The sequence below is a fragment of the Corapipo altera genome, unplaced genomic scaffold, assembly GCF_003945725.1.
Source record: "Corapipo altera isolate COAL_440 unplaced genomic scaffold, ASM394572v1 0, whole genome shotgun sequence".
Lineage (NCBI taxonomy): Eukaryota > Metazoa > Chordata > Aves > Passeriformes > Pipridae > Corapipo > Corapipo altera.
Genome location: NW_020884872.1, coordinates 44,271,035 through 44,286,537, shown reverse-complemented (window position 1 = coordinate 44,286,537; position 15,503 = coordinate 44,271,035). Strand labels below are relative to the sequence as shown.

Here is a 15,503-nt window from a genome sequence, read left to right as displayed (position 1 = left end):
TTTTTACCCTTAAGAGAATGAAAAGAATTTAAGCAAGCAAGTAAAATAATGCCAATCTGTCATGGTTTAACCATGCCAGCAATGAAGCACAACACAGCCCCACCTCCACAGTGGTGAGAATTGGAAAGAAAATGTAAAGCTCATGGGTTGAACTAAGAACCATTAAAAATTGAAATAATAATGATAATAATAATAATAGCAACAACAACAATAATAATGAAAGGGAGAGGGAGAGGGAGTAACAGAACCCAAGAGAAACAAGTGATGCACAGTACAATTGCTCACCACCCACTGACTGATTCCGACCTGGCCCCAAACAGTGATCAGTCCCTTCTGACCAACTCCTCTCCAGTTTAAATACTAAACATGACACTCTGTGATATGGAAAATCCCTTTGGCTGATTCAGGTCTGCTGTCCTGGCCATGCTGCCTCTTAGCTTTTTGTGCACCTCCTCAACAGAAGGGCGTGAGATACTGAAAATTCCTTGACTAACAGTAATCACTACTTAGCAGAAAACTTAATCAAACATCAATGTGTTATCCTCATACTGAGTCCAAAATACAGCACTTTACCAGCTACTAAGGAGGAAATTAACTGTATCCCAGCCAAAACCAGGGCACAATCATTCTAATAATTAGGTCTTATTAACTCATAATTGAGAAGGTATTATATACATATTCATATGTAGTATCCAAAGAAACTGTTGCTGAATAGAATCGAGTGAACTAACAATGACCTTAGAATAAGAATTTATGTAGGGTGAATGTTTCATCTGGGGACCCTGAGGATACAAGTGCAGGATGATAGTGGAAATCTTAGGGCTATAAAAACAGATGGTCAATTATTGATCACTAAGGGAGTACAGCCCTTGAAAGGAGTTAGTTTTAGGGCATAACAAAACTAATGACCATATAACAAAGAAGTATGAATGGTTTAATTGTGTTAATGTTGTCATTAATTGTACTATCACAAAGTTATATCCTGAAGAAAAACAGAAACCTACTGTTGGAGAAAGCTATATATCTTGAAAATTTGGAACCTTCTCTTGTAATATTTTCAAGGCATATTACAATGAATACATAACTTGGTCACGTACAGAATGGTGCAATAATCTGCAGAAACTTCCTGTAATTGATAGCATAAGCAGAACCACTGTTAGGCTGTATCTATAAGACTGAAACAAAAATAAGTATTTGTGCAGGTGCCTTGCTTAAAAAGGTCTTGTGCAGGCAAACCTTTCTTTCTTCATATTTCTTTCCTATATTTTACTAGTGAAAATAATTTGACCATATTTCTTGGTACAAGACAGCTGGTTTTTTTAATAATAATTTGTAACTGGAAAAATGGTGGGTTTTTTTCTGGGTAAGATGAATGCTTTATTTTAAAATATCAATTGAACTTGAGATAGGAACTATGAAAACAACAAACTCAAAAGTAAGTAGTAAGTGATCACCAGGAAAATACAACCAATAGGAATGCAACATCTTATTGACCAGTGCCTAGTATACTTAAAAAATATATCAAAGAACTGGTAAAAGTAGTAAATCAAATATAAGTGAGATATTAGTAGAAATGAAAATAAACTTCGAGACCACTTTGTCGAGATTGTCTGAACTGACAGTAAAAAGCTCTGAAAAAACATTTATGAACAATGGAAAGTCAACTGAAGGATTGCTGAGGTAACTTACTGGGACTAGGGGAAGGTAAGAATCCTATGAACTACTAACATAATTAACGTTAATAGACTATTTACTTATCTTTTGTTTTTTGGAGGGTGGAATGGGACACATGGTGAAGGGGGACAGGGTATATGGACAAGTGTATATTTCAGAATTTTCATCCACAAGACCAGTGTTTAAACTCTATATTCAAAATTTCTACATCTCTTGGCTCTGTCTTCAATCATTGGTAATGAATTCTATGGATTTCATCAGGGATGTTTAATCACAACTGCTGTTTCTTACTACCAGGATAAGTCTGTGCTGCAATTAATACTGCATTTACAGAACATGGACTTGCATATCTATTCAAGTATTTCACTGTTACTGTAACAAAACTGTGACATATAAATGAAAAATTAACAGGTGAAATATACTGCTGCTGTATATTAGTGATTCTATTGATTTTCTACATTCTTATTAAAGAGATCTTTTGCCTATTAAAAGCAGTCTGAACTTATGTCTCTTTTTGTCCTTGATTTATAGTTGTATGCAAATATATTGTACATAATGAGACATTTTATTGAAGGTAACAGTGACAGTACATAATTATGATGTATGCTGTAGGTATAGTCACCTTAAGCTTTTGTTCAGGGTACTTGTGTTTCTAACATATGTGACTTCTTTTGTTATCCTAAAAATTCTTTCACATATGAATATATGACTTGTCTTTCTTCTTGTAACTTAATGATATACTAAAATAGTTATTACAGTTATAATAACTATATATTTTCTAATATATTATGATTATTTTTACTATTACTACTACTAGTCTTAGCAGTACAATTAGTATTATTGCCTCTACTGATGCTAATTACAATAAAACCAAATAATTAAAAATAACAAATCAAACTTCATATTTAAGCATCATATCTTAATAGTAATAATGAAGGATGATAAAAGGATAATAATAACAAATAACAACTGAAGAAAATAATAACAAATCACTATATAAGATAAAAATACTTGTGTTACAGCATATAAAAAACCTGTGATATTGATTCTTCTGAGGAAAAATAAATGAAAATTTTTTTAAGATTTATACAGTTTTTTTCTTGAAGTAATACTGTCTTTTACAATTTTACTGTCTTTTGTAGACATGTATTTTCATTTAGAAAGTAGTCCTGAACAATAAAACTAGGAGGATCACTTTTGGCAATTAAAGAGAACTCTAAGCATTTAAAATTAGCACTTCAGGACACAGAAATTATGTGATCCAAATTGTTAAATATATTTAACAGTGCAAAAGAGGCCTTGAATAGATTTAGTCATATTTGATATATTCTGACCATGAATTTGCACTTATTTGATCAATGGAAGCAATAATAATATTTAACTCTGATATCTGAAGTAGTAGATGACTCTGTTCAGGCAAGTAAGATGAGATGTGATGTCCATACCTCAGCTAGGTAGGTGACTCCCTTTACAGACCATGACAAGAAATAGGACTTGTAAGTTGTGATTCACCTCATCCAAAAATGATGGTCCAAACTATGTCAGACAAATAATTTGCTAAGAGTATCTGTTTAATGCTATTGATTGTAAGGTAACTTCAAATCTAAATTGTAAACATTCAAATATGGGAGACAAACCTTATCCTTAAAAAAAATCCTGAACAAACAAACTTCTTTTTTTTTAAGTTTTACATTTCTGTGAGGAAAAGAAAATGGAAACACATAGAACACAGCAGGACATATTTGTATTTCTTTTTATTTCTTCTTTTTTTTTTCTTGATTGACAGTCATCAATGGATTATTAAAAAAATCTTGCTTCTCATAGAGTACAACTGGGTTTCATTGAATTCCTCTTGTATTACAATCAATGAAAATATGATTGGTCCTGCAAAAATATATGAAAGTGGGCAATTTACTTATGGTTCTGTTCTCAAACTTTGGTCTTCATAATTAAGAATTCTATAATTCAAGTTTTCATATCTTGGTCTGATTGCTAAATATTGGAAGAATACAGTCCTGATAATCCCCTGAAGACATCCAAGGCTAAACTTTAGTTCAAGCTTTTTTAGAAAGTACGTAAAATACTGTGCACATAATCAATTAACACAGAAAATGTTTCATGACTTTCATCAAAACATCACAAAAAGCATTTAATTGTGTACTAAGACAGGCTCTTGTATTTGGATGTATACCTGTACAGTGGCTAACAGGACCTTGTCTATCACTCTACAGTATTATATAAGGCTATCAATAGTCTCGTTGATTAAGTTTTATTGTATTTCTTGATGCAAATTAAATAGACATTTGTACTTAACTATAAAAAGGTTTAGTGAGCAGTGCGTTGAGCAGAATCCTACCACCATAAGTGGCTCTACAAGGAGTTTGCAAAGATATGGCATGAAGCAACTCCTTATATATCCTTGCACCAGCACCAATCCCATGAAGATCGACATCAGGTGCCTCAGCCTGGTGTTGGGTTCAACCTCCAGTGGCAACTCTCTTTATCAAAAGTGATCCCTGAACACCCACATTCCATAATTGCTACAAGAAAATGTTGTGGCATATCTTCTCTCCTTATCTCATTAGACAATCTGTCTCTCCCTTCAAAATCATTCCTTGGTCATGAATTACCATTGCTGAGCAGCTACAGTTTGAATTTCCCTTTCAGCCTGGAAGTATTCATAACATGGAAGTTATATTTCAGCTTGATCTAAACACTCTTAAAGCCCTCCAGTAATCACAGTCATTAAGAGTAGGTTTCAAGCGTTAAAAAGGTTTAGCTACCTTAGTAACATCCTCTTCAGTAAGAACTGATGGCAAAATATTTACAAAGTTGTATTTAGAGGAAATTGAAAAGCAACCAAGGTAGCTGAGTATCAGAATGATGTAATTTCTGTTCTCCTTAGTTTTGTGAGTTTAACTATTTAATTTATCACATCTGGCTGCTCAAAAAATTCCACAATGATATCTATTCTATATTATGGCACCAACATGTGACAAGCAGTGATTATTTTTTATAATGCTACTGGAACTGTGTTGGTAATATTTTGTTTGTATTGGTTCTGTTATGTAGTTGACATGGAAGACCTCTGGGTTCTCAACTATGTCTTTTATAACCATCTTTTTTTCACAAAAAAACACCTACAGTTCAACAAGGGCCTTTAAAGACACCTTAAAACTAAATCTGTCCTTTATATTTTCTTAGATCAATAAGTCTGTGGAAAAAACTTTCATATCAGGACATCTCAAAGTGAATCAACTATGATGTTGCTGAATTCTCTGAGGTAAAGTGGTGTAAAGTGGAGGTCACAAAAAAAAAAAAAAGGAAAAAGTTTAACGAGAATTAACTATTTCCCAGTTATAAGAAATTCACATTCCAAAGATGAAACTGCACATGTTCCTTGCAAATCTTTTGTTCTCACTGAATTGACCTAAGAATTAGTGAAGTAGATTACAGCATCACCCACTAAAAATAATCATGGACATTTATGATGAACAGGCATGGATATGATAAGTAAGGACAAAAAGAAAAGGAGGAGCAAGAGAGAGATGTAATGTGACAGATAAAAAAATAACCTGAAAATGTAAGTATTTTATATCAGTTTTAAATAGATTACTAAATTTGAAATTTCTGTCGCTTTCACACTGACAGTGTATCTTGAAATTAACCAATAGATAAAAATTTTCACAAGTTGACACTGGAATTTTTTCATTTTAAACCTAGAGGAGTGGAATTGTCTTGTTGGTTGGGGTTTTTTTACAAGAACCATTTTTAAGTGAGCTACTGTTCTGCAGGCTGATTAAAAAAAAGTAGCTAGGTGGTGGAACAAAGGGGTTAATGCTTGTACTCTTGTTTTACAGCAGAGAATTTTGTAGAAGTATGTCAAAGAGTTCTAGCGAGGAGATATCTCTCATCTAGTTGGATAAGACATTTCTTTACAAGAATAAAGACTAAATTCTTCTTGGTATTAGGCATCATCTCTGACTCATCCTCTCTAACAGTTCAAATCAGAAAGAGAAAAAGTGTAGAGTGTCTCCATAACCTCTTTCAAATAGGAAAAAGTAAGTTGACCCCTTGTCCCAGATAAATTCAATCTAAAAATAATTCAATCTAAAAAATTTTTTTATTCCCTAGGAGAAACATTCTACTGAACAGGTTGATTAAGATTGCCAGTAACCAAGCTGTCATTTCTAATCAGGAAATAGCTAGTTGATATGAGTCACTAAATATTGTTCATTGCATACTGAAGAAAACTGATTCCCTCCTAGGTTACTCCAAATTTTCAAGTATACCTCCACTAGTTAATACTGTCAATAAAATACAGATGATCCAGGGCTCTTCAAATTTTTTTTATTATAGAATGTTGACATTCTCTATAATGGTAGGTTTATAAGACTTCTGGAGAACAGTGAAAGGCTGTTATCAATATCCTTAGATGGGAAGACATATCTATGGAAAGACAATATTTATTAACTGAATAACTCTATAGTGATTTTCTGTCTAATACTTGGATTTTGTCAATATAGTCTCTGATTAAAAAAAAATATCGAATTTAATATAATAAGAATTTCAGGAATTGCATTTCTATTCTTATGATTATTTTAACATATTATTATTCAGACTAACTAAATATTATTAATAATATGGCTTTTAATTTTACAGAGTCACTACTTATTTTATGCTCCCACTGATCAGTTGTATGTTGCTTATCCTGCTTCTGATATCTTTAAATCCTTTTGTTTTGTTACCTGTTATATTGTTCGGGGATTTAAAAAATACTGATCATTAAAATAGTGCATGATGGAAAGTTTTTCATTTATGTTAAACCCCTTTCCCTGAGGAAAACAGAAAAATAAACAATAGAAATAATTTTATGGTATCTTAAAGAATTATCATTTGAATCACCAGAGATGACCATTTGTGCAATCAGAGTTCATACCAATCACAGGAAATGTTAACTGTGCATTATTTGGGAAGGATTTACAGGATATCCGGTATTCTTCATGTATTTATTTTTTTTTAAAGGGACAAATAAGGATATATGTACCTCTGTATAAAAGCTGTCAAAAAAGATTTGGGTTTTGGTCATTCATTTTTGTTGGGGTCTTTTTGTTTGATCGTTTCTTTCTTTCTTTTGTTAACAAATTATTTTAGTTGTAGTTATTTATTTACTTAAATGTAAATGTTATTTAAAGTGTATAGAGAATTTAATATATCAATGTGGTAGAGCATTTATAAAATGTTAAATTTTTAACTCCTCTGTTTCTTAGAAGATCCTCCCTATCTTTTCTATTGGCAAAAAAAATTAACAAGACTAACTTATCTGATATAGTATGGAAAAGAACAAGAACCTTTTTCACAATAACTAAGTGGTTGGGAAGGGAAAAAAAAGGAAAATTAAAAGGAGAAAAACTTCATTTATACTTACTTACTGATGTGTTGCTGTAAGTGAAGATAAATTATTCAGTAAGGCCAATGTTCCAGCAATCTTTTAAATTCTTTAATTATTTAATTCTTTAAATTCTTAATTATTTTATTTCACTTTGAAATAATTTATTTTCTTTCCATCACAAAATTCTAATTGGTAGTTAGAATTACCAATGGATTTGAGGCTTATTCTGTAAAAAATAAGATAGGGTTGCTTGGGGTATTTTTTGTTTTGTTTTCTTTTTTTTCTTTACATTTTAAAATATTTCCTTTGAGAAAAATAAATCCAAAGTTCATCTTGACCTAGCTGATGAAGGTCTGAAATTAATCAAAGGTGATATGTGTTTAGATTCAAGGCTGAAAAGCTAAGACTGTCTTGAATTCTGAATAAGTCTTAACTAAAGTAGGAAGAAAAGCAGTCACCTTATGAAATATGTGTGACAGAGAGAAGAAATTGGAAAATCAATCCTGTCTACCTCATTTAAACATTTTATTTTCCTCCAGATGAATCAGTCCATCCAAAAAAAAGCATGTCTCCCATGCAAACTAAATTCAGAATGCCTAAACTAGATTTTCAAGCTCCCTTTAGAATTAATGGACACCTAACCAAAATAAAAAGGCAGGATACGTTCATTTGCTTAAATGTGCATATCTGAGACTATGTGAGATATCTCAGACTAGCTGTATTATTCATGCAGTGCTGGTAGACCTCATGATGCCAAACTGATGGAGAACTCATATCTCTATGGTGGCAACCAGAAGCCGGGATATCCTGCTATACATCAGCTGGCCAAGATATCTATGTTTGTCTCTTTCATACCCAGCAGTGCCTGGTGAGCTTTTTGGCTAGCTAAACATACCAATATCTTTACTTAGCATGACTTAAACAGCTATTCGACAATTTCTTTTTTAGATTTATTCTGCTTTTTCTGGAAAGATAGTCAGAAACAACTCCTCATAGCCACACAAGATTTAAAATATCTGTCTGGAGTTCATGGTTTCCAGGTCTAACAAACCCTAGCACTAACAGATCCATGCCATTAGTCTTTGACATCATTAAAGTATAAATATAGATAAGTAGCCAGGCAATGTAGTCTCTTCAGTCTTAAAATTTGAGTGGAATATCTGAGAAACAAGTGAAAATTTTAGGAATACTTTAAACATTGTTTTCATTTAGCTGAAAAACATTGTTTAAATTCAGGGAGGAAGTAATTTATAAATTAAATAAATACAAATGAAAATACTAAAATACACCATTAACCTTTAAGGAATCTGTAAAGTAACCTGCAAAAAAATAGTCATAAAAAAATTAAAAATGCTTTAGATCCATCTAGCTTTTTAATTGTTTAAGTTCGACTTAAGAACTTAATCACTTTGTCTTATTAAAAGCAATAGACATAAGCACCTTTTATTCAGAGATTTAAATTGGAATCCCCACCTCTCCCCACCATGATCTTGCCTGTTTTATGACCTCAAAAACTCATGAAAAGCCTTAGTCAAACCAGCTGAGTGGTAAAGCATCCCTTGACTGCACCACTTATGCCATGAAGCACTCTCTGATCATAGCAGGAGCTCTTGCTTGGTAAAGGTGGGAACAAACAGAAATATCCCCCTATACACACACCTCCATGCTCCTCAAGGTGCAGGCCTTGCCTGTTGGGAAACACAAAGTGTTTTGATATGAGTATTTCACTGATTTAAGGGAAATTTTTGATAGGTACATTTGCACACAAAGAGACGTACACACCATTTTACCTGTGTGCATGAGAATTGATTACGGTATGAATATTGCTATGTCAATTATACAGTTAAGTAATTTTTATAATTGTAGTTAACACTATCAAATTGCTTTGTAAATGTTGAAGTATTCAATGATTAAGTGCTGCTAAACCCTTTACACCCTTATCTTTGCATCCATATCCTTTGCATCTTTACCCCCTTTTGAATTCTAGACTTCTGTGCAAATAATTTGCTTTGAATTTGATCTTCTTTTCTAAGTTTTAAAGTGTGTAAAAAAGTAGTAGATTGACCCTTGCAATCAAACTCTGTAAAGTTGCATTTTCACATATTAAACCTCTTTTTGCCAATACCTTTTGTGGTGTTTCTTTAAGCAGCCAAAACACTGATTTGTGAGGCAAATGTCCTTTCTATTCTGAAGATTTCTCATAAAGACAGTGAAAGCAGTCGCTCTATAAATTAAGCAGATTGAGCTCTAGTTTATAGGTCTTCAAAGGTAATGCTTCTTTTAATCGTCTTTTCAGTAAACTTAATAATGCTGTATTGATTTTTCTGATAGTGGTAAAATATTGATGTGGAAGTTCTTAAGGTGGGCTCCCCAGTACAAGCTTGATTAATCCTTCAGAATACACACAAATTTACAGTTTATTAATGCTTTATCAGAAAATATTTACATTTGGTGTCTTCAGGAGGACCTTTGAAGTACATCTATGAAGCAGGTTTATTGCATATGGAAGTAACCAAAAAATTCAGTTCAGCCTTCCAATTATCATTATTATTCATCTATTTGTCATGGTTTGAGCTGCCCCCACCCCCCCCGGGGGAGCTGGAAGAGCAGTATATTAACTGGACCAGGTGCAAGTGGCCAAAGGCTAGGGTTTTTTATCCCCCCACTGCCCAGGAGAGGTGGTGACGTGGACTTGAAAGGCCTGCAATGGGGTTGGAGCTAGCTCCCCCCAGTAGGCAGGCTCAGTATTGGAGCCGAGCCAGAGGCAGGCCGAGGAGTGGCCCAGGAGCTGCAGAAGCAGCGGAGATCGTGCAGAGCTAGAAGAATTCCAGGTAGAGGATGAGAGAAAGACTCCAAGCAGTCTCACTACCACTTTCCCCCCACACACAACGGGGTGGGAGGAGGCGACCCTGAGTTGAGAGTGAGCAACAGAGAGAAGGGCCGAGGGGCTCGGAGGAGGCCCTATGTGAGGTTTGGGTGAGAGCAGCCGAAAACTGAAGGAGGAATGCAGGGGGAAGAGTGCCTCCCATGACACATAGAAGTCAAGCTGAAGCTGCAGCAGCTTGAAACAGAGAGAAGCTAAACCAAGCAGGTTTTTTCTGGGTAAGGACTTTTGGTGAAAACTATTTGGGGTATAAATACTGAGCAAAACCCAGAAATCCTGTACCTTGGAGAGCAAGAGTGGACATCTTACTCTCTGGGAGGAACCTTCATGTACTGGGGGGAAAGGACTCAAAAGCTGACCCCCTGTAAATCGTGATGAAGACCTGGTAAAACAAGTGTTCCCTTGTAGTCCAGGAGGAGACCTCAGCAGGGTCAAGCAGCTGGTGGCGGTAAAGAAGACCCCTTCCTCGATACCCCAGTGAGAGAGAGACTTTAGCTATCATCCTAGAGGGTTCTTCTTCTGGATTGATGTAGGAGAGCCCCAGAGTTGGTAGACATTGTATTAATACTGTGTATTTTTTTGCTTTTTAGTTTCTATAGTATTTATTGTGTTAGTAATAAATTTTGATATAATTTTCCTCATGCTAATAGATGTGTTATGTCTGAAAACCCCTCTCACATTGAAGCAAATGTGGGGAAGCTTGGAAATTGGATTTTTGGAGAGATCAAACCACAACAATGACATATGCTAAGATTTTTCTGAAAAGTCATGACTTCAGTCATACTTTCAAAAATGAGTACAAAGAATATTAATTTGAATAAATTAAAAATATAATTATTAATGCTGAAAAATAGCAGTTGAACCAAGTGTGCTATCTTTAATTAATTTTATCTTTGTCTTTAATCAATATTACAGATTTTTAGTTGTTTGGGGTTTTTTTCCCTTCTTTTATTGCAAAGCACCAGATCAGGACATAAATAAACTCATGTGATAAAATTTTATAAAAAATTAAGACTGTTTTGGACCAAATCTTGGGACTATTACGTTGTAGGAAGCAAATATATGCTTGCGACAATATAGAAAAACCCCAAACCACTTTTGTAAATTATTTACTTTTTAAGTAAGAGTGTTACAAGATAATTTGAGATAACACTGTACTTTTTAAAAACGACTATTCTGAGGACACATTTCAGGCTATTAAAAAAACACTGGGAAAAGGTGTCTGGTTAGAGGCAGTCATTGTAGACATTTCTGTAGAAAAAAAAAGGAGAATTCCAGTGGAATCAGACTTCTTTTTTGTTGTTTGTTTGGTTTTTTGTTTGTTAGGATTTAGTGATTAAGTATAATTAAATTTTCTTAGACTACCTCAGTGTTTTCCTTTAGTCAGTATCACTCACACTGTTACTTTATATGACAGTGGACCCCTGGCCTGTCATGGTAGAGAAAATGAGAGGGAGAATCTCTTCACCACTGAGTCACTGTGAAGCAATAGTTGGAAACAAACTGTAATTTTAAATCATCATTGCATCATTGCTAGCCTACCTTTTATATTTACAGGCATGAAAAATATAAGAGAATACCGTGGAGTAGTAAGACCTAATGTTAGACCTGTGGTTTTTGAAATTATTAGCTCCTGTTAAAAATATGCACAGGAACATTTCATTCAGATTCATATCTGTAACTGACTGAATCAGTCATGGAAAAATAGTTCTCTATTTTTAGAGGACTAGAAAAAAACACTATGTTTTAGTAAACAGAACTTTATATAGCTAATACCTATACCCCTGTTCTATTTTTTCTTTTTATTTTTTTTTTTATTTATATATAGACAATTTGTTTAAATCAAGGGAAAATGACCTTTGCTTGTTTGCCCTAAGTGAATAGAAGAGTATGAAACTTTGAGCTTTGGTTTTTCTTTTATTATTTCTATTATTTTTCATGTTTCATTGCTAATCTTTGATTCTAACCTTTAATTACTCAGTCAGTGTAAAACTGTAGTTAAAAATGCTTCAGACATTCTTAGAAACAGAAATTCTGAGAAATTTCCTACCACTGCCAGGAACTCCAAAATAAAATTTTCTTTATAACATACTTTAGGGAGCACAGATGTTGTAGTTCTTAACAAACTAGAATTCTGAAAATGCTATCCATCTCAAAGGTAATGCAATGGTAATGACTGTAATACATATTGTTTCACTTCCAATGCTAGTCCTACTTAACAGTCTATAATAAAACGCTCTTTGCATATTTCATGTGTAAATGATGATTTTAAAGCTAAGGGTAGATAAATCCTGCTTTGTGTTAGCTGTTTTGAAGGTGGGGGTGGCACTGCTTTCTAGAGCAACATGTCTGCTTTTAGGAGTCTGCAGTAAAGTCAAATATTATCTTCAGGTCTCTTCACACTCAATCCACCTCTTAATGTACTCCTTCCACCTCTGTACTTTCTAGAATTAATCCCACCAAGTTTCAGCAATGGCATCTAGGTCCTAAGTCCATCCAATTAGGTCTATCCACTCAGTGACATACACACAGTTTATACAGTGTAATTTTTGTGCTAGTGGGGTACATCATCTGGTCTCCAGCAGCCCCTTGCTTTCCCTTGACCACCAATGCAAAAGGCCTCTGTTGTCTGACCATCATATCTAATGATCTTCTGCAGAAATCTATTACAGATTTACATATGTCAAGTGATACTGGACACTGATGGTCAGGCAAGAGAACCCCATGCTACAGGATATATGTATAACCAGTGCAGAAGAGAAATGTTTGCAGCAAGTTGTTAATCCTGTCTGTATTATGTTTCTCTGGTGTGTAGTTCCATTGGCGGTTGAAGGATGATTGGTGTTTACCTGAGAATACATACTGAATTTACATATGGCTGAAATTAGTGTAGGTTAATTCCACTCCCAGGTTGATGTGGAGGGTGATGTTTGGCTTTTCTTTATGTTGTTTTTTTACTTTGTTTTTGTTTGTTTGTTTGTTTGTTTGTTGGGTTTTTTTTTTAAATAGCAAATACATTCATATCTCTAGCCACTGGACTTTAGAGCAACGTAAAAATGTTATCTAATAGGTACAAAATCTTTGATGGATTATATTATTTTCTTTCTCTAACTTTCTAACTAGAGTTTTATACATTCAGGTTGTGTGAAAATGCATTCCCCAAAACTGAAAAGATAAAACCAGGAAAAAATGCTTATTTTCTAACTGTATTTCTATCTGCCAATAAAATACACTAGAATTCAATGGAGTGTGAGAAAATTATTAAACTGATGGTAATATCAACAGTAGAGTAGAAGAAAATGCTGTTTTGGGCACTCTGCAAGACAATAATAGAACAAATACACAAATAATGTAAACACATTAAATGGAGTAAATCTCATACCTGAATTGGACATCTTCGAAAAGAGTAATGGGCACAAGAGGGTTTCAAACATTTTTTTAAGAATTCAGCAATCCAACATATGGTTATTATATTTTTTTCTGAAGAGTAAGGGAATTGAACACTTTTTAGTCTTTGCTAAGGAAAATTCCAAATTTAACAAAAGGTAAAAAAAGAAAAAAAGCAGAAATAAAACTCAGTTTTATTCCAGTTTACAGTAACCCAGGATTTATAAAAAAGCCACTTACAAAATTTGCAAACTTACAACAGTCATGTAAGTTACATATCTGAAATAACTCCTACTAGCAAGTGGAAAGAGAAGATACCAGTCTACTACTATTATTATTATGAAATGCATCAAGCCATAATTAGGAGTGATGGGATTTAGGAAACTTCTTGGTAGTTTGAATAGACAATTGTTCTTATAAAGAAAATGTGAGGCAAAAGTGACTACAGAGATTTCTCTGGAGGATTGATTTTGTATATGTTTATCAGAGCATTTTTATATTAGGTGCATGTACCTAATTTTATGTTCCTATTTTTTTAGGAAAAATAACATATTTTAAATATGTGTAATATTTATAACAGAAAAATAGTAATTTAAACAGTTACAATTATTGCTTAGTTTCCTTGTTATTCACAAACCTAAAGAATACTATGCTTTACTGAACTCTCAAAACACCTGCATTAAACCCCATGCTGAGAATATGGAACTGTCCTTTGGCTTTGATTGCATTCAAATCTACTCCTTCGGGCATGCACTAGTCTCTGTTTATGTCCAATATAATTTTTTAAAAAAAAGACATAATAGGGACCACATTTGCTTTTAATTAAGAATTTGTGCCTTTTCTTGACACAGGATCTTCATCTACAAACAATGAACAGACATTTGGCACACTAGAAAATGATCAGCAAAAGAAAGGATATCCATGCCATTAAAAGTTCTGTGAGTCAGTCTATCCCTGACTTTTTTGACTCAAACTAACATTTTCACTTCTGACACAAAAAAAAGTGCAATTATTTTTAATTGTTTTATTCATATTTTCTAAATAACAGACCATTATTTGTAAAGGAGATGTTTCTTTTTTTTTTACTGTAATCACTACTGTAGTTTTTCAGCATAGTATGAATCCTTTAAATAAGTTTCAAATCCATCTTCATGTGGGTTTTTTGGTTTTGTTTGTTTGTTTGTGGCTTTTGGTTTTGGATTTTTCTTAATAAACTAGGTAGCAGCAAGTTGGGTTTTGTCACATAATGGAACATTAGGAAAATACATGATGTGACACTAAACTTATTATCCTTTGACTACTTGGATGTATGGCATACAGTTCCAAATGCCTGACTGATCTCAGAGGTGATCTTCTAGGAATAAAAAGCAAGACTATTAAGCACAACAAATAAATAGTGCATAGGTCTTCTCCTATGTATCCTTTACTTGATACATAATAATCACCATGGTACTGACGCATATTACACTCTCTGCATTCATTAGACAGATAAACATTTTAATTAGGTGGGGATAATAAACTTTTGACGTTAGGTTTTATTTCCACACCACAAAACATTTTAAATGGCTATAGTTACATTTTAAAATACGTATTCAAATATATCTATTCCAATAAAACTTTTAAATATTTTTCTCTCCTTTTTTTAAAAACTTGAGGGGGATGTTTATTTGTTTTTTTATTTTTACACAGTGCACCATACTATCCCTGACTCTCCCCTGAATCTCCCAGATGGAGACTAGATGTTCCATAAGCAACAGCGTTTAGGTTTGTTTAGGTTAGACTTCAGTTAATTTAAAAATAAAAATTGGAAAATTCTGGGTAGGTAGGTTATAAAAATGTGATAAGGTAAACTGCATAGAATCAAGCAGTAACTAGAGCAATGCTACCATCATAATCTTGTGTGTAACTGGTGATTCACAGATTAAATTAACTGAAAATTAAATAATTAAAATCTGTCATTTTACATTTCATATACTGAGTATCAAGTGATCATTCATGATATATTCAAGTCAATTTTCTCTTAGATAGCACTTTGGTTTGTTTTTTAAAGATGAGAAAAAGCACAAAAATTTATTTATGGCAAAAAAATTATTAGCATAACAAAGGAAACAAGCTGATGCATGAAAATTAAACAAGAAGAAAAAAGAAGTTCAAAAGAAAGTTGAA

The 15,503-nt window shown here is 33.3% G+C and overlaps 1 long non-coding RNA gene across 1 annotated transcript; it reads left to right on the top strand.

Moving 5' to 3' along the window:
- The first annotated feature begins 9,676 nt into the window (after window positions 1–9,676).
- On the top strand, window positions 9,677–15,243 carry LOC113950610. Its single transcript, XR_003528800.1, has 3 exons — window positions 9,677–10,398; window positions 14,189–14,275; window positions 15,027–15,243. It is a non-coding gene; the product is annotated as an uncharacterized LOC113950610 (long non-coding RNA).
- The last annotated feature ends 260 nt before the right edge of the window (window positions 15,244–15,503 follow it).